This window comes from Lithobates pipiens, unplaced genomic scaffold (assembly GCF_037356315.1).
Source record: "Lithobates pipiens isolate NorthernLeopardFrog02 unplaced genomic scaffold, aLitPip1_a1.2 Scaffold_8, whole genome shotgun sequence".
In the NCBI taxonomy this organism is placed as follows: domain Eukaryota; kingdom Metazoa; phylum Chordata; class Amphibia; order Anura; family Ranidae; genus Lithobates; species Lithobates pipiens.
This window is the reverse complement of record NW_027507903.1, coordinates 599,521,979-599,548,793: the sequence shown is the minus strand read 5'-3', so window position 1 is coordinate 599,548,793 and position 26,815 is coordinate 599,521,979. Positions and strand designations below refer to the sequence as shown.

Here is a 26,815-nt window from a genome sequence, read left to right as displayed (position 1 = left end):
CGTATCATAGGTAAACATAATCAAAATCAGTGTATAATAGTTGGTCTTTGTGAAGGTTATAGAGTCTACAAGCTATGGTGTCAATCATTGAGAACTGATCACTGGTCCCTCAACATGGAATGGGATGCTTTGCACTGATAACCAGCACACTGATTATCAGTGCAAGCCCACCAGAGATGCCCACACGTGACCACCAGGGATGCCCACTTATGACCACCAGGTATGCCAGTCAGCGGCCATTAGAGATGCCAATTGGTGCCCATCAATAATGCCTGCCAGTGCCTCCTCATCAGTGTTGCCTATCAGTGCCCATCAGTCTCACCCATCAGTGGCCATCAGTGCCACCTATAAGTGCCCATAGGTACCACCTATAAGCGCCCATCAGTGCAGCCTTTCAGTGCCCATCAGTTCTCATTCATATGGGGGAGTAGAATTTCCAGATTCTGATGACCCCGCCAGCCCAGAGACCTCTCGCAACCACCAGTCAGGGTTGTGGAGAAGGTGCTTTGGGGGACAGAGCCACCCAGTTATGGCATCGGGTGACCCCGCCCCTTATTTATTTAAGAACTGTCAGACGGCAGGAGCCTTCGTCTGAGCTTTTTTTTCAGGTCAGTGGGGTTCATTGTAATTGATGCTGGATGTACGTCAGTGGACTTTTTTTTTTACAGAGGAATTGTCAAAAACTTTCTCTGTTTTTTTTTTTCAATTAATCCCTACTCATTCCCATGGGGGAGCGGGATTTGGAGCACCCTTGTTAAAGGGGACTTCCAGATTCTGACAAGCCTCCAGATCACAGACCCCCACAACCACTGGCCAGTAGGGATGAGCCGAACACCCCCCAGTTCGGTTCACACCAGAACTTTCGAACGGACCCCGCGTTCGAAACGAACGTTAGAACCCCATTGAAGTCTATGGGACTCGAACGTTCGAAATGGAAAGTTCTAATTTTAACGGCTAATATGCAAGATACTATCCTAAAAAGGGTTTGGGGACCTGACTCCTGCCTCAGGGGACATGGGTCAATGCAAAAAAAGGTTTTAAAAACGGCCGTTTTGGCGGGAGCACTGATTTTAATGACGATTAAAGTGAAAAAAAAAAGTGAAATATTCCTTTAAATATGGTGCCTGGGGGGTGTCTGTAGTATGCCTGTGAAGTGCCACGTGTTTCCCGTGTTTAGAACAGTCCCTGCACAAAATGACATTAAACGGAAATAACACCATTTAAAACTGCTTGCGGTTTTAATGTTATATCTGGTTCCTGCAATATGGTTGAAAATCATTCAGAAAAATGGCATGGGTAGCCCTCCCTGCCCATTACCAGCCTATTTGGGTCTTGTACGCATATTAAGGGGAACCCCGTACCTATATTAAAAAAAGGAAATGCGTGTGGCCCCCAGGCCCTATATACTCAGAACAGCAGTATACAGGCGGTGCAAACAAGACAGGGACTGTGTAGGTTTGTTGTGTTAAGTTGAATCTGTTTGTAATTTTCAACTGGTACATTTTTAAAGTGTAGCTCCAGTCAAAAAATACTATTTTTAAGCTTTTTGGAAAACATAGGGAAGGGTTATCACCCCTGTATAATTTGTTTTGTCGTCCATCTTTTTTCATCTCACTTGCTGCTGTCTGATGTTTGTAAGTTGGATGTTAGTAAGTAGGGGCCTGCCCTATATGCTCTGCAGAAATGGCGGAACAAGGTGTTGGTTTTGCCACAACATTGTAAGCCCTGAAAGTGACTCTTGGTGGGCGCTGGAGCGCCCTGCTGTGAACGATTATATCAAGAATTGTAATTACATGCCATTGTTGAACAGTGGTAGAAAAATTGACCTTTGGTGGTTGTGGTGCTGGTGCCACAACACTATAAGTCCTCACCGTTACTCTCGGTGGGCACAGGAAGGGGCCCTCCTGTGAAATATTATATCAAGAATTGTAATTACATGTCCCTGTTAAACAGGGGCAGAAAAATTGGGCCTTAGGCACTGGTGCCATCACACTGCAACCTCTGCCATATACTCTAGTTTTATTGCAGGAATTAGCCCTGCTGCAAAGCATTGCATCAAAAATTGTACTTAAATGCCCCTGTTAAACAGGGGCAGAAAAATTGGGCCTTAGGCACTGGTGCTGGTGCCATCACACTGCAACCTCTGCCATATACTCTAGTTTTATTGCAGGAATTAGCCCTGCTGCAAAGCATTGCATCAAAAATTGTACTTAAACGCCCCTGTTAAACAGGGGCAGAAAAATTGGGCCTTAGGCACTGGTGCTGGTGCCATCACACTGCAACCCCTGCCATATACTCTAGTTTTATTGCAGGAATTAGCCCTGCTGCAAAGCATTGCATCAAAAATTGTACTTAAACGCCCCTGTTAAACAGGGGCAGAAAAATTGGGCCTTAGGCACTGGTGCTGGCGCCACCACACTCCAACCTCTGCCATATACTCTAGTTTTATTGCAGGAATTAGCCCTGCTGCAAAGCATTGCATCAAAAATTGTACTTAAATGCCCCTGTTAAACAGGGGCAGAAAAATTGGGCCTTAGGCACTGGTGCTGGTGCCACCACACTCCAACCTCTGCCATATACTCTAGTTTTATTGCAGGAATTAGTCCTGCTGCAAAGCATTGCATCAATAATTGTAATCAAACGCCCCTGTTAAACAGGGGCAGAAAAATTGGGCTGCTGGCATCACCCAGAACCAAAAATGTTCTTCCAACATATCAGCGGAGGAGGAAGAGGATAGACAATCAACATAACAGGACAGTCACTCAGCATAGGCAGTCTTGAAGGGATGTGGTATTTCAAAAAAAAAATTTCGGTTACATCAGCTTCAGGTGCTTGGTAGCTGTGGGTGATCCAAGACTGATTCATCTTGATGAAGGTCAGTCGATCAACTGATTCGGTGGACAGGCGCACCCTGTGATCGGTAACAAAGCCACCAGCAGCACTGAAGGTGCGTTCCGAAAGAACGCTGGATGCAGGACAGGCCAGTAGCTCAATTGCATACTGTGCAAGCTCTGGCCAGTGATCCATCCTCAAGACCCAGTAAGCCAGAGGATTTTCAGTGGGAAAGGTGTCCAAGTCTGACCTTGCCCCTAGGTATTCCTGCACCATGTAAATTAGACGCTGGCGATGGGTGTTGGAACCAATCATACCTTGGGGCTGCGGACTAAAAAAATGTCTGAAAGCATCAGTCAGACGGCCACCTTCTCCACCGCTCCTTCTGACTGATGCCTCAGCAACACGTTGTCCAGGACCAGGAGTTTGTGACCTCCCAGTCTCTGGGAACGCGTTGCACAGAGCTTTCTGCAAGGCCTCCCGGAGATGTCTCATCCTCTGCTCCCTCTGCGATGGCAAGATAAGGTCGGCAACCTTACCCTTGTACCGTGGATCAAGGAGAGTGGCCAGCCAGTAATGGTCCCTCTCCTTGATCCGAAGAATACGAGGATCCTTCCGCAGGCTTTGCAGGATCAGGGAGGCCATGCAGCGTAGGTTAGCTGAGGCATTCGGTCCGGAGTCCTCTGGGTCACTAAGGACAACATGATCCGCAGCTACCTCCTCCCAGCCACGTACAAGTCCACGTGTTTCTTGGGACTGTAAATCATCCCTATAAGACTGCTGCTGCTGATGCTGATGCTGAGTGCCAGCCTCCACCTCCATGCTGACACAATCATCCTCCTCCTCCTCTTCCTCCTCCTCACCCTCTTCCTGTGTGATGGGTGGCACAGCAGGAACACTGTCTGGATAAAGGGGGCCTTGAGAGGCAAGGAAGTCCTCCTCTTCCTGCCTCTGTTCTGCCTCAAGTGCCCTGTCCATTATTCCACGCAGCGTATGCTCCAAGAGGTGGACAAGAGGTACAGTGTCACTGATGCATGCACTGTCACTGCTCACCATCCTTGTGGCCTCCTCAAACGGTGACAGGACAGTGCATGCATCCCTGATCATGCCCCACTGGCGTGGTGAGAAAAAACCAAGCTCCCCTGACCCTGTCCTGGTGCCGTAGTCGCACAGGTACTCATTGATGGCCCTCTGCTGCGTGTGCAGCCGCTGCAGCATGGCCAATGTTGAGTTCCATCTGGTGGGCATGTCACATATAAGGCGGTTCTTGGGCAGGTTCAACTCCTTTTGGAGCTCAGCCAGCCGAGCACAGGCATTAAATGATCGGCGGAAATGCACACAGACTTTCCTGGCCTGCTTCAGGACATCATGTAAGCGGGGGTACCTGCCCAAGAACCGCTGCACCACCAGGTTAAGGACGTGAGCTACACAGGGCACATGGGTCAGTTGTCCCTGTCGGAGGGCGGAGAGGAGGTTGGTGCCATTGTCGCAAACCACCATTCCTGGCTTAAGCTGGCGTGGCGTCAACCACCTCTCGGCCTGCCCCTGCAGAGCTGACAAAACATCCGCCCCAGTGTGGCTCCTGTCCCCCAAACAAACCAGCGCAAGCACGGCATGGCATCGTTTTGCCTGCGTACTTGCGTAGCCCCTGGAACGCCTACGGAGCACCGCTGGTTCTGAGGACAGATCACTGGAAGAGGCCATGGAGGAAGAAGAAGAGGAGGGGGTGGAGGAGAGAGGTGTGTCACAACCAATAGTAGCATTTTGGAGGCGTGGTGGCGGAACAACCTCCAACACTACTGCACCTTGTCCTGCATCCTTCCCAGCAGCCAGAAGAGTGACCCAATGGGCCGTGAAAGACAGGTAACGTCCCTGTCCATGCCTGCTGGACCATGAGTCAGCGGTAATATGCACCTTACCGCTGACCGCCCTGTCCAGCGAGGCAAGGACATTGCCTTCCACATGCCGGTAGAGAGCCGGAATCGCCTTCCGTGAGAAAAAGTGGTGTTTGGGGACCTGCCACTGAGGAACCGCACATTGTACAAACTCACGGAAGGGGGCCGAGTCTACCAACTGAAAAGGCAGCAGTTGAAGTGCTAGCAATTTAGCCAAGCTAGCATTCAACCGCTGGGCATGTGGATGGCTGGGAGTAAACTTCTTCCGCCGGTCCAGCAGCTGGGGCAGGGACATTTGCCTGCTATAATCGGATGTGGATGTACCACTAGCAGAGTTCCCAGAAGTACTTGGCTGTGACACACCTAATTCTACACCTTCATTCCTCTCAGAGCAGGTTTCAGAGAGGACTGAAGGTCTAGTGGGGTTGGAGATGCCAGCTGATGAGGAGCAAGGAGAGGTCCGCTTTGTTCTTTGGTGTGGGTCTTTGAGGTACGCTTGCCAACGAGCTGCATGGCAGGTCAGCATATGTCTGGTCAAGCATGTGGTGCCCAAGCGGCTGATGTTTTGGCCACGTGAGATACGCTTGAGACATATGTTGCAAATAGCAGCGGTGCGATCTGATGCACTCGTCTCAAAAAAGGCCCACACCAAAGAACTTTTAGAATAACGCGCAGAGGAAGCGCTCTGCGCAGGCGGAGCTCTGCGGTGTGATTCAGTTGGTGTGCTGCCCCTAAGCTGACCCCCAGAGGGCATCCTGCCTCGTTGGACATGTGCCTCCTCCTCCTCCTCCTCCTCCTCCTCCCTCCTTCCAGGCACCCACGTGGAGTCAGTGCCCTCATCATCCCCTCCCTCTTCATCGCTGTAGCAAACCTGGCAGTATGCTGCAGCTTGTTGAACATGACTGCCAGATTGCTGTCCTTCTTGAGCATCCCCTCTCTCTGCGCTCACGCTACTGCCTTCCTCTAGCTGAGTGTCATCATCAGAGCCCACCAAACACTGGGCATCCTCCTGGAGCATGTACCCAACACTGTGCTCAAAGAGTTCAGGAGACTCCTCAGGAGGACGTGGTGGGTCTAGGGAAGGAGTCACTGATGATGACATTGAGAGGAGGGAAGACGATGTGTTGGCAGCTGCTTTGCTACTACCCTGAGACTGGGTGAGAGAGTATGAGGAGGATGAAGAGGGCTTGGTCATCCACTCTACCAAGTCGTTGGCATGTTGCGGTTCAACATGTCCAGCTGCAGAAAAGAAGGACAAGCATGTCCCATGGCCACGTGCTGATGACAATGCACCGCGTCCACGACCAGCACTGTTGTCTCTAGACACAGAGCCTGCTTGCCCTCTTTTATCGGCTCGTGCCTGTCTGCCTCTCCTTGCTGGCCTTCCAGACATGGTAATGGCCTGAAGGGAGTTGGGTAAAACAGTAGTTGGGTAGTTTATATTGTGCTGGAGGCACACAACACCCACTAACTCCTGCAGATGCCTTTTTTATAGAACAGCAGAGATAAAGGGGTATATACAGATGTATACTGTGCTGTGCTGGAAGCACACACAACTTCCAATAACTCCTGCAGATGACAATTGGGCCCAAATAGAGAACAGCTATGTAGGTGGATTATAGCGGTATGTACTGGGTACAGAGCATGCAGACAGCACGCACTATCTCCTAACACTACTGACTGCAAGCTCTATTATTAAAGATAGATCACTAGCTATATAGGTGAGGTGAATATAGTGGTGTATACTGCGGTCAGGGCACGCAGACAATAACCAGAAAACAGCAGAGTTAAAGGGGTATATACAGATGTATACTGTGCTGTGCTGGAAGCACACACAACTTCCAATAACTCCTGCAGATGACAATTGGGCCCAAATAGAGAACAGCTATGTAGGTGGATTATAGCGGTATGTACTGGGTACAGAGCACGCAGACAGCACGCACTATCTCCTGACACTACTGACTGCAAGCTCTATTATTAAAGATGGACCACTAGCTATATAGGTGAGGTGAATATCACGGTGTATACTGCGGTCAGGGCACGCAGACAATAACCAGAAAACAGCAGAGTTAAAGGGGTATATACAGATGTATACTGTGCTGTGCTGGAAGCACACACAACTTCCAATAACTCCTGCAGATGACAATTGGGCCCAAATAGAGAACAGCTATGTAGGTGGATTATAGCGGTATGTACTGGGTACAGAGCACGCAGACAGCACGCACTATTTCCTGACACTACTGACTGCAAGCGCTATTATTAAAGATGGACCACTAGCTATATAGGTGAGGTGAATATCACGGTGTATACTGCGGTCAGGGCACGCAGACAATAACCAGAAAACAGCAGAGTTAAAGGGGTATATACAGATGTATACTGTGCTGTGCTAGAAGCACACACAACTTCCAATAACTCCTGCAGATGGCAATTGGGCTCAAATAGAGAACAGCTATGTAGGTGGATTATAGTGGTATGTACTGGGTACAGAGCACGCGGACAGCACGCACATCTCCTAACACTACTGACTGCAAGCTCTATTATTAAAGCTAGATCACTAGCTATATAGGTGAGGTGAATATAGTGGTGTATACTGCGGTCAGGGCACAGACAGTAACCAGAGCAAGATAGGAAATCAGCCAAAAACGATTGGTGTGTAACTGTGTTGAAGGTACACAGAACACCCACTGCTTCAGATGCCAACACACTACACGAGGCCGCCTCAAAGGCGGCCTTATATAGTGTGGGGCGTGCACTACACAGCCTGAGCTATGATTGGCCACAGGCAGGACGCCCGTGGCCAATCATGGCTCTCCTCGCTGCTGGCGCTGCGATTGGCCAAGCATGCGGGGTCACAGTGCATGCTTGGCCAATCATGAACCAGCAATGCACTGCGCCATCGCAGTGCATTGTGGGCCACACGAATTTTGCCGCGAACGGCCCAAACGTTCGAAATTCGGCGAATGCCCGAACGACCAATGTTCGAGTCGAATGTACGTTCGACTCGAACACGAAGCTCATCCCTACTGGCCAGGGTTGTGGGAAAAATGTGCTTTGGGGAGGCAGAACCCTCCTGCCCCAAAGCACCCACCATGTTGAGGGCATATGGCCTGGTATGGTTTGGGATGGGGACGCTCACTCGTCCCCCCCTTTCCTGGCCTGCTGGGCTACATGCTCAGATAATAGTCAGTTTGCTAAGGAAAAAAAAGCAAAATGCATACAAAAAATGCATAAAAAATGCATAACTGTAGATATACTGTGTACCGTATTTATCGGCATATAACACGCACTTTTTTCCCCTTAAAATCAGGGGAAAATTGTTATACGCCGATCCTCCGTGATTTCTGCTCGATTTTTGGGCTCTGGTTGGCTTTCAGCCGCCTTCGGCCCTTCTCGTGGCTTTCGGCCGCCTTCGGCCCTTTCTCGGCGGCTGAAAACTGCCTAGAAGGGCAGAGAGCGGACGAAAGCCGCCGAGTACGGCTGAAGGCAGCCAAAAGCTGCCCAGTATGGCTGAAGGTGGCCGAAAGCCGCCGAGTACGGCCGGAGGTGGGCGAAAGCCACTGAGTGCGGCCGCAGGTGACCGAAAGCCGCCGAGTATGGCTGAAGGCAGCCAAAAGCCGCCGAGAACTGCGCCACCGAGATACACAGGACATCTCAGCGGCGCCATTTTTAAAAATAAAAGCTGACATCACTGAGGGGACAACGATGCACAAGGCTGCAATGATGGACAGGCTGCATGACGGACAGGCTGCATGACAAGGCTGCAATGATGGACAAGGCTGCATGACGGACAGGCTTCATGACAAGGCTGCAATGATGGACAAGGCTGCATGACGGACAGGCTGTATGACAAGGGTGCAATGACGGAAAGGCTGCAATGACAGACAGGCTGCATGACAAGGCTGCAATGAGAACAGACTGCATGACAAGGCTGCAAATGACACTGACAAGGCTTCAGATGGACACTGATAAGGCTGCATTGATGGGCATTTAAATGTAAGTTTTTTTCCTTAAATTTCCCTCCTAAAAGTTTTTTTCCTTAAAACTCCCTCCTAAACTTGGGGTGTGTGTTATATGCCGGCACATGTTATACGCCGATAAATATGGTATTTGTAAAATAAAAAAGATCTTTTACTTATATTACCTTGCATAAAGAGGGTTAGGACTTCTATTGGGTTTAAAATCATATTTTAATGTAACATGCTAACTGCATTTAAAGGATTCAGGACATTTTCCTAACACACCACTAGAAATTAAATCACAGACCTGTTGTTTCTCCAGTGGAATCTGTAACTGAAACAGAAGATCTTATTAGGATTGAAAAAAAACTTAAAAAAAAAAAAAAATTCTTGACTATATACTGTATTTATTATAATTCTTATAATTATATATATAACGCTATATATGTATTTTGATTCTTTCTACCTTAAATTCCTCTTCTGTTTCGGCTTTATTTGCTGGATTCGTTTGCCGATAGGGTTGCATGAAAATTAAAGAGGAAGTAAACTCTCCCACTCTGATGCTTCTTTTCATTTAGTCCATTATAAGTAATTATCAAACTATAGCCACTGTAATCCAGCCCAAATAGCATATTACTTACTGTTTAAAGAAACTTTAAAACGTGTTTATAACTTGTTTTCAGGGGTTAGGCAGCGCTATCTTAAGTATTGTTTTTTGAGTCCACAGTGGAGTGTATTTCCGGCCTTACATTGAGCACTTCCTGCACAAGCCTCCTTCTCAATCCAACGTTTCTAGGGCAGCCCTGCTTCCCTGCTCATAGCTGTCTTGCTTTATTTCATAGTATTTACTTATGCCGATTGTCTAGAGTTTGCCTTTGTCAGTCTTATCAGACTCAGCTGATAAGACTGCAGTAATGCTGTCCCATGCCCTGCTTTACACTGCATGTGATGTCACATGGTCTCATGGGGTGTAGGAGGAAGCTCTCAGTCTCCTGGGATTTCAGTGTTGTGTGCCATAGGAAATCCTGATAACAGATAGACAACTACATAGAGAGTGTGCCGTAAATCAGGGGAAATCTGGGCATGCTCAGAGACATAATTCTAAAGAACAAAAAGGATTACAACAATACTAAGCAAGTAAGGAGATATCTACAAGCAGTGTTCATTGGGGTTTTTTATGCTGATTTACATGGGACAAAGTTGTGGGGGAGAGTTTACAACCACTTTAAAGTCTTGATTTTCCAAAACATTTTTAGCAAAATTGGGGAGTTTTGAAAATGTAAAAATTCTGATATTTGCCAAAATGCATACACTACAAATCCCCTTAGTACATCTCTCGAGTGAGAAAGAGTGGTGGTGGATACATTTTTACATTCAATGGGACCATGGAGAATGCATGAAGACACCCTCTAATAGGAAATTGGATCACAGCACAGCAGCAACAATAAAAAAATGAATCTGGAGGTTTGAGCAATATGGCGTTGTTAGGGAGCAGGCAGCTGCCGTGTCATCACCTGTCAGCGGCATTCCCTGCTAACAGCTGAATGTAAACCAAAGAATGCCAGCTTTAAAAAAAAATAAAAAATTTTGTGGGGGTCCCCCATTCCAGGCCCTTATTTGAGCATGCAGCCCGGCAGGCCACAAAAGGTGGAGGGGGGTGAGTGAGTGCCCCCTCTCCAGAAACATACCCGGCCACATGGCCTAATTAAGGGAGGAATGCTTTGGGGCAGGGGGACTCTGTCCCCCAAAGCAAAAGCACCTTGTCCCCATGTTGACCAGTGGTTGTGAGGGTCTGGGGGTGGGGGGCTTATCAGAAGCTCCCTTTAATAACGGGGGTACCAGATCCTGCCCCCCATGTGAATGAGTACGGGGTACATTTTACCCTACTCAAATATAAGTAAAAATACAGACCGTTTTTGACAATGCCTTTATTTAAAAAACAAAAAACAAAAAAAATCCCCCTTGATGTAAATCCAGCGTAAATCACTATGAACGCTGCTGACCCCAAAAACCTAAAAGAGGTCCGCACCCGATCAAGGCTCCTGATGTCTGACAGTTCCTAAATAAAGTACAAGGCTACCTGATGCCATAACCGGGTGACCCCGCCCTTTGTGACATTAACCCAACATGCTCTGGGTCAATGACATCACAATGGGGTATAGTCACTTGGTTACATTTATCAGATGGCCCCGCCCCTTAGTTATTTAAGAACCGTCAGACAGCGGAGCTGTCAGACAGCAGAAATCTTCATCGGTCCAGACCTTTTTTTTTTCGGGTCAGCAACGTTCATTATAATTGATGCTGGATTTACTTTGGGGGGCATTGTTTTTGTTTTTTTAATAAAGGAATTGACAAAAACTGTCTCTGTGTTTTTATTTATTGTTGAAACTTTTCTTTGGTGAATGAGTAGGGGTACAATGTACCCTATTCTCATTTACATGGGGGAATGGGATCTGGGGGCCCCCTTGTTAAAGGGGGCTTCCAGATTCTGATAACCCCTCACCACTGGCCAGGGTTGTGGGGAAGAGGCCCTTGTCCCCATCAACATGGAGACAAGGTGCTTTAAGGGGGCAGAGCCCCCTTGCCCCAAAGCACCCTGTGATGAGGGCATGTGGCCTGGTATGGTTTACGAGGGGGGTGCTTGTTCATCCCCCTTTCCTGGCCTGCTGGGCTGCATGCTCAGATAAGGGCATGGTATGGATTTTGGGAGGCCCGACACCATTTTTTAAAACATGTTGGTGTGGGGTTCCCCTTAAAGACCATACCAGACCTGAAGATTATGGATTTGCGGGGGGGCCCCATGCAGTTTGTTTTTTAAGATGTTTAATGCTGGCATTCTTTGGTTTACATTCAGCTGTCAGTGGGGAATCCTGCTGACTCTGGAGCAATGGGTCAGATTTATTTACATTGTAACATTGTTGTTTCATTAAGAGTAACTCCACCTTTTTTGACAAAAAAACATTCCTCTCTGGGTGATCTATGTACATTGCAGGGATTTTTAACAAACTTTGTAGCAGATTCCTAACTTTTGTTATTGTGAAGAAATAGCTGTTTGTGTCCATGTGCAAAATCAATGTAAATGGGAGTGATTTTAGAATCATCAATCAGCTGCTACACCTGCAGGGTTCTAATGAGGAAAGTGGCAGTGGCCTTTAAACACAATTTCCCTTTGGGAGTATCTCACGAAAAATTAAATTTTTGCTGCATGGGGTGCCCAAAATCTCACTTGTATCTTGGTGCAGACTTCTTGGATAATCAGTAAGCCAATCAGACACACAGAAAGTAACATATTTAGGGGGAGAGGGGGGGGGGTGGGGGTGGTTTGTACACCATCTGTATACAGGACACCTCCAGGTAGCCATATTGCATTGCATTTTGCAGAAAATGTTAGTGCTGCAGATTGAAAAGGAAAGGTCATTTTTAATAACTTTATATTACAATATGGGGCTTAAAAAGGCTCTTATAAATATATATATATATGTAAAAGGAGCTTTGTACCATCATTGGATGTAAAATCTGTTGCAATGTAAGTTATCTGGGAGTTTCCTGTGGAAGAGAGAAAATGTGGTCAAATTTGTGACATCCTAAAAATCATAATCTTACAATTCCGCTTTCACGTTCGCCATGTGTCACTGGTATATTCTGCTCTGAAACTTGCATTTAGCTAAACACAGCACTTCCTGTCTGGGGACATTTTTTTCTTTTTTACGCACATGTTAAAAAAAAAAAAAAAATGTTTTGCTGGAAAATTGCTTAGAATCCCCAAACATTAGACACTATATTGCCAAAATTATTGGGACACCCCTATTTGAAATATTTGGCTATAACAGAAGACAGTTTGTTCACAAAGGGCTGGAGTGCGGTACAATAATGGGTTGGAGATATGGTCAGGAATATATTATTATATATTGGGATGCAATGAAAGCTTATCTTCAAGGTCTCCTTATTGCACAGATATCAAAAATTAAGAAACAATATAGGCAATGGGAAAAAACTTTCGCTGACAATATGATGAAGGCCGAACTCCAATATATAACTAATGCAAATGAAGACACTAAAAAAGAATGGCTTCATAGCCAATTACATTATTGTAGCTAAGAAGAAAGTAGAAAATAAAAGACTCTTCTTACAACAACCATATTTTGAGGAGGGTGAATGAATGAATGAATGAAATACTTGTATAGCGCACAATGCGAACTGAATCGCCTCAAGGGACAGGACATCTATTGGCAACTATTGTTAACCACTACAATACAGGGCACTTTCGCCCCTTCCTTCCCAGCCCAATTTTCAGCTTTCATCGCTCTAGCGCTTTCAGTGACAATTGCGCGGTCATGCTACACTGTACCCAAATGAAATTGTTATCATCTTGTTCGCACAAATAGAGCTTTATTTTGGTGTTATTTATTTACAACTCCGTTTTTTATTTTTTGCGATATAAGTGCAAAAAAAGCAGAAATTTGGAAAAAAAACAATATTTTCTTTTTTCTATTTTAAAAGAAATCCAATAAAATCAAATTTTGTCATAAATTTAAGCCAAAATGTATTCTGCTACATGTTTTTGGTAAAAAAAAATCCGTTAAGTGTATAATAATTGGTTTGTGTGATCACGGACATATGTACGCAAATGATCATGTACATATGTGTGCAGGTGATCACGTACATATGTGTGCAGATAATCATTGGGACATGTGATTTTAGTGGGACATATGTGGGGGACATGTTTTTATTATTAGGGACATGTGTTTTTATTATTTGGGGTCATGTATGTTTTGGGGACATGTGTGTTTTGGGGACATATGTGGGGACTGTGTTTACACTGTGTTGTGTGTGTGTTTACACTAGACTGATGATCAGTGAGTAAAAAGCTGTAAAAAACAGCTCACTGATCATCAGCCGGCTGCAGCGTTCTGCTCTCCTCTTCTCAGCGATGACTTCCGTGTGAGGAGAGGAGAGCCGATTGCCTAGCAACTGGCTGTTTGTTTACATCACATGACGGCCATAATTGGACACGGCCGTCATGTGATCAGGAGGGCCAATGACAGAGCCCTCCTGCCGATCTGAGATGTGCCGTGTCCGGGTGACATGAGCACATCGGGATCACACCGCTGCGCGGGCACACGCGCGCGCGATCCCGCTACTTCCGAAGGATGTTCCTGAACATCCTATCAGAAGTAGACGGCTCCCACCCGGCCGTATATATGCATTGGCCGGGTGGGAAGTGGTTAAAGCTCAGAGGCCGGCAACATACATAGTGGAAAAACAATCATCATTAAATAAGAGGGTTGATACTACTCCAGAGATATTGGAGGAAATCAGGGAATTCTATCAGGCACTATATAAAAGTAGGGCATCCTATCCAGAGGAGACCCTGAGTAGATTCTTTGATACTATTGATTTACCAAGTATTTCAAATGATGAAAGGGCGGCTTTGGAGGCCCCATTAATATTGGATGAGCTAAGAGAAGCAGTATCTAATTTACTTAATAATAATGCACCAGGACCAGACGGCCTTCCAGGGGAAGTATATAAAAAATATGAGGATATTTTGTCACCTGAGTTGCTTGATGTCTTTAATTATGTCATGGAGGTGGGCTCATTACCCCCCTCTATGACTGAAGTAGTAAGCATTGTTTTGCTGAAATCTGGTAAGGATCCGAGTAATCCTGACTCCTGAAGCCTATCCAGGAGCAGGAGAATCAACCGGCAATAAAAGTTCCACCAGCCAAGGAACCAGTTTTGATCGGCAATAAAGGGGACGTTTTTACCATGACGGGACCATCCACCTTGTTACCGGAGACTACAATGAGTAAGCAGGAGCTTAGTACCAGAGCAGTCTTCTCACCAGCCGGGGACGGTGAAGAAATGGGAAAGCTTCAGCAAGTACCAAGCCAGGGACCCAGCAGGACAGCAGGGGTGATGCTTGGGGTGCTGCAAGTGCCAAGCCGGGGACCCAGCAGGATAGCAGGGGTGGCACTTGAGGAGTATACAGCTCGTTAGCTGTGGAAGAACTCAGGAGATTTAGTGGCTATTGGATCTGAAAGTCTAGTCAGAGACTAGGAGCTCAGTTCGTGCCAATCTATGGAAGGCTGTAGTATAAGAGGACTATTCTTGTTAAAAGGTAAATACACAAATACTGTTAGTGATTGTTACCAGATTTGTTGCCATAGGAGACAGCAATCCTAACTATACAGAAGTGGTATCCAGCTGGAGGCCTTCCACTGTGTAGCTGTCTACCTGTAGAAGTCTTGGAGTCTGCAAATTACCATTGCATCTACTTAAGGGTGTCCTGGCCCTAACCCTCTCTCCCACAGTTCTGTTAAGAGAAAATAAATATCTTTTGTATTTAAAAAGTGTCTGACGTCCATCACTCAATTTGCATTACACCCACCATGCCTTGTAACCCACTCTACACAGACGGATGTCAGCTCTCCTTGACTCTGGAGGTCACCATTATGCCTCTAGAGGTCGGGGCCATCGCTACAGCTGTAAAATATGACATCACGCTTATGGTTTTAGTTGCTTGAGCTTGGTATAACCACTTGCTGACAGGACATTTATCTATGTATCTAGGTTAATGTTTTCCTTAGCTGCTCTAATGTAATACTGCAACAGAAAAAACCTTCCTAAGTCCTTCTTAATTGTGCGTCTGTTTGGAATAATCTGTCTCACTCCAGTGTTAATTCAGTAGTGGGCCTGTGCAAATGCATTATGGTTCATTTGGGAGCTTTTTGAATCATTTTAACCCACCATAAATGTTCATATTATGCCTTGTTTTCCCAAGCCCTACGTCATGGAAACAATTGCATTCATGAACTGCACCATTGATGGTCAACAAGCCCAAAACCGCTGTGTGCAGTTTGGACTAAATTACAATATATTATAAGGTTGTATACAGTATGTGCTGTAAATGAGCAACAAATAGTTGGCCAAAGAGGCATGAAAAAATAATTTCCATGGCTCTGCGCACTATCCTAAAATGAGGAATGATGAATGTGATGAAATTAGAAGTTTAAAGGGGTTGTAAAGTAAGAAGGTTGTATATCTTAATACATTCTATGCATTAAGTTTAAAAGCCTTCTGTGTGTAGCAGCCGCCCCAGTACCTCCTAATACTTACTCAAGCCCCATCTCTATCCAACGATGTCCAGGAGACCCTCGGCCATCAAGGACTCTCCTTCCTGATTGGCTGAGATACAGCAGCGGTGCCATTGGGTCCCGCAGCTGCCAATCAAAGTCAGTTAGCCAATCCGTGTTAGCCGTGTCTGAATAGACACATAGAGCTCCAGCTCAGCTCAGGGGCACCCATAGCAAGCTCCTTGCTTTGGGGGCACTCAACAGGAGGGATGGGCCAGGAGTAGCGATGAGGGACCAGAGAAAAGGAGGATCTGGGCTGCTTTGTGCAAAGCCGTTAAGCAGGTAAGTATAACAAGTTTGTTATTTTAAAAAAAATACCTTAAAATACCTTATGTTCTAAAATTCCTTTGCTGTGCTTCACATTAGTTCATTGGGTGTCTTTTTGCTATCAATTAGCCAACCTTACCATAACATGTCAGACTATATTTTCTTGCAGGTCCCCAAGCTCTACTTTTTGGAAGTCACTGAACTGCCAGGACTTCCATATGGCCAACAGGCCTAAAAAGATGTATGCAATATAAAATATATGGTACAATAATAATATCTTCGCTGTAAATGAGAACAGTTGGCCAAAGGAGCCTAAAAGAATGATGCCACTGTACTAAAATGAGGATTCCTTTTTTGGGGGATTTAGGATTGAGTAACGTCTGAAGATGCCTTCTGTTATCAGAAGGCTTTTCTGTTCTTTGCTTTGGTTTAATAAGGGTATTTTTGGTTTATTTTAGTTAGTTTCATCATTGTCTGTTGTTGGTCTCCAAGTCCTACTCAATAGAGGCCATTGAGCCCACTGTATTGATAATAGCCAACAAGCTGAAATTCCAGTATGCTGTATAGAAATTATGGCTCTATAATATTAAACTGTATCTGTACTGTAAACTAGCAGTTCTGGTTGTACAGTTAACAGGGCTATTATTGAATTGAATCTAGTACAGTTTGATGATTTAGAGCACTTGCACTGCAAAGTTTATGGTGCCCTGCTCCCGGGGACATATCTGGAGACGCCCATTTCCCGAAGACGGACCCTTCACAATGGGGACAGATAGTAACCTTAATTCAGTGGAGGGATTTTCGGTTCTTTTTGGCAAACTATATTTGTTGAGTTATTCATTTTAATTAGTCCCCAAATCCTACTCCATAGAAGCCATTTTTAATTAGAGTGTACTGTTGATGATGGCCAACAATGTATTGCATGGCTCCAATCATTATCCTAAAATGAAAAATGCAGGTATTATTTGGAATTTTTGATGGAATGAAACATGATAATACCAAATGTTCTGAGAAGACTATGTTGTGTTTTTTTTTTCTTTTGCAATGTATTTAGTAAGCACAGTGTTGGAAATGAAGAGAAGGATTGTTTCAATGTGAGAGTCTGTAGTACTGTAGGATCAGTCACTGTTCAGAATCTCCCACCAACTGAATATAACATGAAACATACCAACTGTCACAACTACTAATGTAACTAGATATAAGCTGTCACCAACTAGCAGCAATATTCTCATTTGGCCACAGGAAATCAAGCACCATTTATCCTAAGGACACCTCTAATGCCCTGTACACAAGGTCGGATTTAATGACGGAAAATGTGCTATCGGATTGTGTTGTCGGAAATTACAATCATGTGTGGGCTCCATCAGACTTTTTCTGTTGGAACTTCTGACACGCTAAGTTTGATAGCTGGATCAAAAATTTTCCGAAAACAAAATCCGATCGTTTAAATTCCGATCGTGTGTAGACAATTCCGAAGCACAAAGTGCCACGCATGCTCAGAATAAATTATGAGATGAAAGCTATTGGATACTGGCCTCTTTATAGTCCCGTCATACGTGTTGTACGTCACCTCATTCTGAACGATTGGATTTTCCGTCAACTTTGTGCGACCGCGTGTATGCAAGACAAGCTTGGTCCAAAATCTTGTCATCGTAATGTCCGACCGTGTGTACAGGGCATTAGAATGTGACAAAAAAGAGGATGCACAGCCTAGTGCATTATCTCACGCACCACATTATTAAACCTCTTGGCGACCAAGCCTTTTCTGGAACTTATTGTTTAAAAGTTTAAATCAGTGTTTTGGGCAAGAAAATTACTTAGAACCCCCAAACATTACATAGCCTTTTTTTAGCAGCGACCCTAGAGAATAAAATGATGATCATTGTAATATTTTAGGTCACAGTATTGGCGCAGTAGTCTTTCAAATGAAATTTTTTGGGCAAAAATACACTTTAATGAAAAAAAAAAATATTTACTTTTTTTTGTATAATATAAAAGATGATGTTACACCGAGTAAAAAAAGTTTTATTTTTTATTTTTACACTATCCATTTTTTTTAATCACTTTTCATCTATTACAAGGAATGTAAACATCCCTTGTAATAGAAATAAGGATGACCTCTTTATTGAGAGATCTAGGATCAAAAAGACTCCAAATCACTCATATACCTTTAAAAGAAAAAAAAGAAAAATTTACTATGGCTTGGAAAGTGACGTCAGACTTCGCACTGGTCCTCCAAGGGCATAGAGACAAGTGGTGGCCCACCTTACCCTCACTTTATTCCATTCCCAGCTAACGGCTGCATCGGATCGCTCCCGAGCTTAACCTATCCATTAGATAAGCCTAAAATTGAGCAGGAAGCGGGGGGGGGGGGGGGGGGGGCTGCAAATTCGCCTGCAAGACCACTTTTACCTGAAAGAGAATCACCCATAGTAAAAAAAAATACCGGGGTTATGGCAGCTAGCTGCTGCCATAACCCCAGTATTTAAGTCAAAGTTATGATGTATTTTTACTATGGGTGCCATGTCAAGTGGTTAATAAAAGCATAAAAAACATACCCACAAAGTGGAAACTTTCAGTGCACTTGCAGTGCAAAGTTGATTTGCCTTTAATAAATAACCCCCATTGTGTACCTGTTTGTGCAAAATGATGCCTGTAATTACCTTATCTTAAACCTTTGCTGACCGTTCATGTGACCTTCGGCCACTCTCCTTCTCCGATCCAAGGGCTACAGTGTAAGGGGCCGGAGGTCACGTGACTGGCTGGAAAAGCTCTGAGATAAAGTAATTAGAGGCATCATTTTACACAAACAGGTACACGGTGTGTTATGTCCTGATTAGGGATGAGCCGAACACCCCCCGGTTCGGTTCGCACCAGAACTTGCGAACGACCCCCGCGTTCGGTACGAACGTTAGAACCCCATTGAAGTCTATGGGACTCGAACGTTCGAATTGGAAAGTGCTAATTTTAACGGCTAATATGCAAGATAGTGTCCTAAAAAGGGTTTGGGGACCTGCCTCCTGCCTCAGGGGACATGGGTCACTGCAAAAAAAAGTTTTAAAAATGGCCGTTTTGGCGGGAGCACTGATTTTAATGACGATTAAAGTGAAAAAAAAAAGTGAAATATTCCTTTAAATATGGTGCCTGGGGGGTGTCTGTAGTAGGCCTGTGAAGTGCCACGTGTTTCCCGTGTTTAGAACAGTCCCTGCACAAAATGACATTAAACGGAAATAACACCATTTAAAACTGCTTGCGGTTTTAATGTTATATCTGGTTCCTGCAATATGGTTGAAAATCATTGAGAAACATGGCATGGGTAGCCCTCCCTGCCCATTACCAGCCTATTTGGGTCTTGTACGCATATTAAGGGGAACCCCGTACCCATATTAAAAAAAAGAAATGCGTGTGGCCCCCAGGCCCTATATACTCAGAACAGCAGTATACAGGCGGTGCAAACAAGACAGGGACTGTGTAGGTTTGTTGTGTTAAGTTGAATCTGTTTGTCATTTTCAACCGGTACATTTTTAAAGTGTAGCTCCAGTCAAAAAAACTATCTTTAAGCTTTTTGGAAAACACAGGGAAGGGTTATCACCCCTGTATAATTTGTTTTGTCGTCCATCTTTTTTCATCTCACTTGCTGCTGTCTCCTTGCGTTTGCAAGTAGGAGATGTTTGTAAGTTGGATGTTTGAAAGTAGGGGCCTGCCCTATATTATAGCGGTATGTACTGGGTACAGAGCACGCAGACAGCACGCACTATCTCCTAACACTACTGACTGCAAGCTCTATTATTAACCACTTGTTAGCCCAATGTTTGCATAAAGTGAAAGATGAAGTTATGCTGAGTAAATAGATATCAAACATGTCACTCTTCAAAATTGCACATGCCCGTGAAATGGCGCCAAACGTCGCTACTTAAAAAATCCCCATAGGCGACACTTTAATTTTTTTTTTTACTGGTTACATGTTTTGAGTTGCAGAGGAGGTCTAGGACTAGAATTATTGCTCTCGCTCTAACATTCTCGGCGATACCTCACATGTGTGGCACATGCGAGCACATGGGGACATGGGCGCTTTAATTTTTATTTTATTTTTTTATTGTTCATTTTACTTTATTTATTTTAGTTTGACATTTTTTCCCCCAAAAATTTTTGATCACTTTTATTCCTATTACAAGAAATGTAAAAATCCCTTGTAATAGGAATATGGGGTGACAGGTCCTCTTTACAGTGAAATCTGGGGGGTCAATATGACCCCTCATCTCACCTCTAGGCTGGGAAGCCTGAAATAAAAAAAAAAAAGATTCTGGCTTTGATCGTACTGGCGAGTTGGTAGAAGCACCGGAGGGCGGTGAGGGGTGGGGGGCGTCTATGGCTGGGTATTTCAGGGTATCACCGAGTATGGCTGGGTATCTCTGAGTATGGCTGGGTATGGCAATTTATGGCAGGGTATTACAGAGTATTGGCGTGGTATTGGCGGGGTACTACAGAGTAATAGCAGGGTACTGCAGAGTATTGGGGGGTACTACAGAGTAATGGCAGGGTACTGCAGAGTATTGGGGGTACTGCAGAGTAATGGGGGTTACTGCAGAGTAATGGGGGGTACTGCAGAGTAATGGCAGGGTACTGCACTGCAGAGTAATGGCAGGGTACTGCAGATTATTGGGGGTACTGCAGAGTATTGGGGGTACTGCAGAGTAATGGCGGGTACTGCAGAGTAATGGCGGGTACTGCAGAGTATTGGGGGGTACTGCAGAGTAATGGGGGTTACTGCAGAGTAATGGGGGGTACTGCAGAGTAATGGCAGGGTACTGCAGAGTATGCACTGGTATTGCAGAGTATTGGCAGGGAATTGAGGGGTTAAATTCGGTGAGCAGCGATGTGGGCACTGCAGATGCAGCCCACATCGCTGCTGACACCGATCTCTTTCCCCTCCGCTGTACCGATCGGTACAGAGAGGGGAGGGAGGAACAGGCGTCATAACATGATGCCGGTTTGTTTCCAAGTGATCACTCCGTCATTTGACGGAGCAATCACGTGGTAAACGGCCGCTATGAGCGGCCGTTTACCGTGATCCGTGATGCGACCCGGCGGTCACGGATGCTCTCGAGTGCGCACACCTCGGGGCACGCGAGAGCAGAATTCTGGGAGGCCGTTAATTAACGGCCTCTCAGAGTTAAACAACCCCCCTGAAGCCGTTAATCGGCAATGGGCAGTTGTTAAGTGGTTAAAGCTAGATCACTAGCTATATAGGTGAGGTGAATATAGTGGTGTATACTGCAGTCAGGGCACAGACAACAACCACTACACAGCAGCAAGATAGGAAATCAGCCAAAAACGATTGGTGTGTACTGTGTTGAAGGTACACAGAACACCCACTGCTTCAGATGCTAAGTAACACACTACACGAGGCCGCCTCAAAGGCGGCCTTATATAGTGTGGGGCATGCACTACACAGCCTGAGCTATGATTGGCCACAGGCAGGATGCCTGTGGCCAATCATGGCTCTCCTCGCTGCCGGCGCTGCGATTGGCCAAGCATGCGGGGTCACAGTGCATGCTTGGCCAATCATCGGGCAGCAATGCACTGCGCCAACGCAGTGCATTATGGTCCGCGCGCGCGTCACTCGAATTTTGACGCGAACGGCCAAAACGTTCGGAATTCGCCAAACGCACGAACAGCCAATGTTCGAGTCGAACGTACGGTCGACTCGAACACGAAGCTCATCCCTAGTCCTGATAAAAGAGAGGGTCTGGCAGTAATATTTATTTAACTTTACTGCCAGCTACTAATAGTGGCTTGAGGAGAGGGTAGGGGTGGCTCACACACACAGGAGCTGACAAGCAGAGAGGGAGGGGGAGAGGAGAGCAGTGGGATGATGGAGGCATGTAAACTGACCACAGTATCATGGATCAGCAGCCATGATTACCATGGTCAGCACACATAAAGGGACACAGGGACAGAGAGGATCAACCAGGTTTTGTACAGCTTAGGAAGGGGCAGATTAGACAGCACAAGCACTGTGCTGTTTCTACTATAAGGGAACAGAATTTTTTTTTTTTAAGGGCTACAACCACTTTAATCTCCGTAAATGCACACGTTCACTCTCCATTAAAGAACGATCTATAAAGGTCTTAACTAGATGGTATTGTAACCCATCATGATTATATAACATGTTTTCTGAGGCATCTGATTGAATGAATGAATTAATGAAATACTTGTATAGCGCACAATGCAAACTGAATCTCCTCTAGGCGCTGTGGTGAGCTTTGATCATCTGCTAAAAGAGGAAGGTCTTGAGTTTTTTTACTAAAAGCCAGGTGATTTTCTTCCAGGCGGATGTTGATTGGTAGAGCATTCCATAGCCGAGGCCCTTGGACAGCGAATCTATGATCCCCCTTGGATTTATACCGGGCTTTGGGCACGAGGAGGAGGTTTTTGTTGGCTGATCGAAGACTGCGGTTTGGTGTGTAATGATTTATTTTCTCCATTAGGTATTGTGGAGCTTCTCTATGCACGGATTTGTGGGTGAGGCAAAGGGTCTTGAACGTGATCCGATTTTTTACGGTTAGCCAATGTAAGCTCCTCAGCGAAGGAGAGATGGATTCCCAGGTTTTTTTTTCCTGTTATCAGCCTTGCCGCCGTGTTTTGGATCAGTTGCAATCGCGCAAGTTGATATTGTGGTAATCCTATGTAAAGTGAGTTTGCGTAGTCCAGTCGGGAATTAATGATTGTTCCAACTACCAATGCTTTGTCATTCTTTGAGATAAAAGGGATGAGTCTGCGAAGCATGCACAGCAGATGGTGAGATCCACTGACTACAGATCCTATTTGCACATCCATTGACATTTGTGCTTCTAAAATAACCCAGAGACTCTTGGCTTTGGTCTTTGGGGAGATAGTCTGCCCAAAAACGGTTGGTGGAGACCAGGAGGTTTTGGTTGCAGGCTTATGATTTGGGTGTAAGATAAGAAGCTCTGTCTTTGATTCATTCAGCTGGAGGGAGTTGGTGGTCATCCAGTCCTCTATTGATTTGAGGCAGTTTTCAAGTTGTTGTTGGTGATCTTTTTTTCCATTGATCCGGAAATAAAGTTGCATGTCGTCAGCGTAAGAGTGGAAGCAGAGATCTGAGCATCTGATGATTTGAAGGAGTGGGCGAATGTAAATGTTGAAGAGAACGGGTGACAAAGGAGAGCCTTGAATTGATCTGATTGCTGTATCAGAGGCTATAAAAGCCAAAGGATCATTTTTTCACATATTTTGGAGTTGTGAAAAGCTACAATCAACATGGCAAAGAGTATTACCCTTGGCCTCTCAGTTATCCTCTAATTCTATTATCCTTATTCCACCTATGTGTTTATTATTTGATCCTAATCCTATTATTCCTTCATCCTTAGAAAAATGAATCCACAGATTATGTGTAGTAACACTGTGGGCCACCACATTTAATTGGAGAAGTCAATCTGTATCTTCTGCACAAATTAAAGACAATGCTATTATACTGACAGAAAGAATTTAACACACTCTTTCTGATTCCATACCTTTCATGCAAAATGGGATATTTGGTCTTCTATTTTTAGCACATTAGCCGGCAAAATTTCTTTATTTCTTATAAATCTCTTTATGGCAATGTTGGTATAAGTAACTGATATGTCTTATGTACCATTTTTTGTGTACTTTAATGGCGCATACACACAACCAAAATTTCCGACGGGAAATGTTGGATGTGAGCTTGTTGGCTGAAAGTCCGATCATGTGTATGCTCCATCGAACATTTGTTGTCGGACTTTCCGCCAACAAAGGTTGACTAGCAGGTTCTCAAATTTTCCACCAACAAAACTTTGTTGTCGAACTTTCCGATCCTGTGTACACAAGTCCATCGCACAAAAGTTCACGCATACACAGAATCAAGTACAAGCTGGAAGCGATCTGTCTTGTAAAACTAGCGTTCGTAATGGAGACATCACGTACGTCTTGTACGGCATTACATTCGTAAGTAATTGTTGGCCAACATTTGTGTGACCATGTGTATGAAAGACAAGTTGGAGCCAACATCCTTTGTACAAAAATACATGGTTTTGTTGTCGGAAAGTCAGCTCGTGTTTACAGTACATAAGAGTTTTTTTCCTTTTTTTCTAGTTTGTTATTTGATGAATATATTGTAAAAAAAAAAAAAAAAAAATACTCCATTTTTATTATTATAACATTGTAAGCTAACTGGCTACCTGATATTGTAAACATGGATGTTTATATTGTGTAATATCACTGGACATAAAAAAAAAACATTCTGTAAACAACACAAAAAAATAAATACAAGATTGTTTTTGAATGCAGGAGATACAAATGAATATCAAAATATTCACTCATCCAATCAGAGGGTGCTTTGCATTCTGTGAAAAGAATAAAGATGCTTTTTGGATGGAGGAGGTAAAAAAACGAGTGTCCCTCTGTCAGAGCAGGTAACGGCTTTTAAGCAATTCGCTATCACAGTACTACAGCCAGAACTGTAAATCTCAGCTCTGGATATTTGAAGTTTACAGTATTGTACAGGCTGAAAAAAAGTAAGAGTTTCTCCAAATGTAACAGCAGCCACACATGGAATGGAACCAATAAAGGTAGTTTAAATTCACATGGAAAGTTCAGCTTTAAGAATCTGGTCACAATAGATTTATACTTTTAGTATGTCTGTAGCCAGTGGCGTCAGCCCTCAGACTATTCCTTGCCCCCCATGTGACCATACTAAAATAGGCTGCTGGGCAGGAGAGGAGAAGAAATTCAGGAGATGCGCTGTGCTCTCCTTCCTCTCCACTTTCACACTCCTGTCACTGCAGCTCTTGCTATTCAGTGGCTTTGTGTGCATGGGGGGGGGGGGCTGCAGCCCCCCTCCTGTCCCTGTCACTGACTGTGGAAGCAGCAGAAAGGAACCAGCAGCCTCAAACTATAGGAATGGCTGCCTGCCAGCCACAGGACAAGAAAGAGTTAATAGCAGGAGCTGATCTGCCTCCTGCTGCTTACTGGGCCAATAGGTACTGTTGTAACCCACCCCCTTCTCAAGTTTGCTCTTCCTCCCTCTCTCTCTCCCTCTCCTCCTATATCACTCCCCCCCCCCCCCCCCAGCATTCTCTTTCCCCTCTCTCTCTCTTTTTCCCCTCTTGCCATAGCCATTATAAACACTGATATGGAATTTTATGGATAGGCAACTCCTATCACTGTAAAAGAAATTCTATATATAATTGTATTTTATGTTGTATGTATAGCACAATACCCTCACTGTGCACACGGCAGTAATAATGTTTTCAGTACATGTTTGCATTCTTTCGAGTCCTGATTAGAATTAGTCTGCCTATGTTACGCCCCTTGTTATCATAAATGTACATTGTAATATTAATGTGATACCTACTTAATCACGTGTATAAAAACCTTCAATTTCATCATAATTAGGCAGATCAGTTATCTTTTGTGCCTGTTCCCTACTGCAGTAGTTATTATTAATTTGGATCCACTAATCAATATGCGGAGTTGCCTATCTATAAATTTCCATGTCAATACTATGTAAATATTACAACAAAATGTACAATGCTGTGCTCCTTTCTTCGTCACTCAATTTAGTAATGTAGCTCAATTTAAATGCAATTACTGTACATAATTTAAAGTATTATTTTTTTTAAAGGATATCTAAAGGTTCATTTTTTTTTAAACAAACATGTCATACTTACCTCCTCAGTGCGGTTGGTTTTGCACAGAGTTGGCCAATCCTCTTCTTCTGGGGTCCCTAAGCGGCACTCCTGGCTCCTCCTCTTCTTGAGTGCCCCGTTGGAGAGCCACTCTCCCTTGGGGGACTCGTATTGGCGCACTCCCGTGTCCTGCTGCTGACAAAGACAGCAGGGCTCAGCCCCACCTCCGACTCCCACATCATTGGATTTGATTGACAGCAGCAAGAGCCAATGGCTGCACTGCTATCAATCTATCCAATCAGGACCAGAGACAGCAACCGGATTCAGGTAAGTAAAAGGGGGGCTCTGGGGGGGCAGCTGCATCACAGGAGTTTTTTCACCTTTATGCATTCTGTGAGGGTCTTGAGGGTTTACAACCCCTTTAAATAACAAACATGTAATATGTACCTTTTCTTTTAAAAGTTTTGCACAGAGTAGCTCTGATCCTCTTCTTCTGGGGTGCCCTGGCAGCGCTCCTGGCTCTTTCTGTTCATACCTGTTCATCAGGTGCCCCCCCCCCCGGAGAGCCGCTTTCCCTGGGGGCAACCACGTGCATCCATTGACACAGACAGCAGGACTCGGCCCCGCTCCCCGCTCTTGGATTTGGATTTGGTTGACATTAGCAGGAGCCAACTATCAATCTATCCAATGAGGACAGAGACAGCGGATGGGCTTGTGCACATCACTGAAACAGATGAGCTTGGGTAAGAAAAGAGGAGGATTGGGGGCAGCTGAAGCACAGAAGTTTTTTAACCTTAATGCATAGAATGCATTAAAGGGAAAAACCTTAATACTTTACAACCACATTAAGTGATGGTGGAACCCTCCCTCTGAATACCATTTACTGTATACGTGGTGTCCTATAAACCAAATATACAACTTTATATCTTTCAAACACATAAAAATATAAAACTGCAGTATATTAGTGATGGTGACACCCCTCAAATGAATTTAGATAACGAATTGTAATATATAAGTGATGGGAACACCCCCTCAAGAAATAAAACAACTCTACTTAC

At 44.7% G+C, this 26,815-nt stretch overlaps 1 long non-coding RNA gene across 1 annotated transcript in view; it reads right to left on the bottom strand.

The window, feature by feature from the left end:
* Positions 1 to 26,815, bottom strand: part of LOC143963778 (uncharacterized) — a 52,952-nt gene that overhangs the window by 840 nt on the left and 25,297 nt on the right. Inside the window, exon 2 of the long non-coding RNA XR_013271040.1 lies at positions 8,991 to 9,017. This is a non-coding gene — a long non-coding RNA (uncharacterized LOC143963778). The remainder of the gene's footprint in view (positions 1 to 8,990; positions 9,018 to 26,815) is intronic.